We start from the raw sequence: 1836 nt of genomic DNA on the forward strand, positions 1-1836 counted from the left end.
CCCTGTGCTGCAGGGTCACGGGGAGGGGGCTTGTGGAAGTCCTCTCTTCTCCCCCTCCTTTACTTCTCTTTTTTTTTAACTTAATTATAGGGACATTAGGAAAGACAGCACTAAATTAGGAAGCCTTCTCAGCCTTCTAAAATCCTCAAATCCACGCCTAGATCCTGCCCCTTGGCTCTCTGAGGCCCCCAAAAGTTGGTCGAGATGTAAAAAGTTAGTTTTTATTTCCACCTTGCCCCTCTCTGAAGTTACAAGGAAAAACATGTAACAGCAGCAGGGGCTGATCCCATCGCCCTGCTTAGAGGAGGTTTATGGCTGGGACCATTTTTTCCAGACTTTGCTGCCYGCACAGGTGGAAAGGAAATGCCTGGACAGATCAGCTCACGGTGTCATGATCAGTCAGTCACTTATTTTACTGTGATAGAGGTCTCAAAGTGTGCCTGACCCTTGCCTCTCTCACAAGTGCATAAGCAAGAAGTAAAACCATTTTTAATTTCAAAAGAAAGAACTCCTGGTTCATAGTCTAAGACAACAGCTAGCAAACAGAAAACACTTCACTGTAGCAAGTGACAAAAGGAGACATAATTTTTAYTGATTGGATAATTGAAAAATGGAGGTGAGGGAGAGAGATCTTGCCTAGCACAAGAGCAAAAAGAATAAAACCGTTTTGTATGTAATGTATAATAGTAATCTAGGTGATGGTATAGACTGTATTAGAATAAACAAGTAACTATTCACAATGAGGCAAAAAAAAACCACTAAAATGCTTCAAATAGTTATTACTGTTCAATATCAAAAACAAGTAGGGAGATGCATTATGCATCACAGGAGGATACTGTCCCAGCCCATGACATGTTAGGGAATATTTTTCAGTGAGCCATACTGTGAAATGAGCAAGTTCACAAGTGACCTGGAAATCCTAGAAAGGTTGGCTAAGGAGATTTCCGGCCTGCTGCTATTAATATGTGTTGGCGTTGTGATGAAATTTCAGGAGATGGAGAAGTGTGTTAGTGTGAGGCCAGTGTTCAGGAAGCAAATGAAGTAACACAGGTTACTGCAATTTGGTTAGCATGACATGAGTTCTAGGCAGAAGAGGTAGAGTAGTCAACTAACACATGACGAGTAGACAAGAATACAACTAATACTAGCCATCACATTTTTACAGAAACTATGTCTTAGTAAAATAATCTTTTATTTCATTGTTTGATGAGATTGCAAATTAATTTGCCAAGAGTACTGGCCTGAGTGTAGCAGACTTCTGTTCAGGATTTGATATAGGGAGAAATAAAAAAAARGTGAGGACAACACAAAATTAATAAAGCATAAACAGACAAAGAACTAGCTAAATGAAAAAGGGCAATTATCTGTGAAGCACTGTCATTTAAAGAGGATGTTTCTGCTGGGGAGCTGCAGGGATGCCCTTCAGTGTTTTCACCAACAATCTAGAGAAATATTGTTTCAGACAGCCACAAAAGACAATAAATCACTACTGGCAACATCTTTAGAAGGAGTAAATATTAGCAGAGGACAAGGCACTCACAGAGTTAACTGGATTATTTAATAAACTTTGTTTATTCAAAACAGAAGTTTTAATAGAACCAAAGGGGGAAAAGAAAAAAAAAAAAAAAAGCCAGACTTGCAGGACTGAGCAACACAACCTACAGGATCAAGAAACACATATTAGAAAGTTGCTGCATGTACAGCTCAAAGTAGTCAAGTAATTCAACATGAACTCTTAGTGAGCTAATGCTGATACAAAAGAAGGTTAATACTCTCATATGGATGTGCAAATAGGAAAACAGTAAGTAAAATTACATCACTGTGCACTTTATCAGA

Source organism: Rhea americana, unplaced genomic scaffold, assembly GCF_003343005.1.
Source record: "Rhea americana isolate MKP2758 unplaced genomic scaffold, rheAme1 scaffold_149, whole genome shotgun sequence".
Taxonomy (NCBI): domain Eukaryota; kingdom Metazoa; phylum Chordata; class Aves; order Rheiformes; family Rheidae; genus Rhea; species Rhea americana.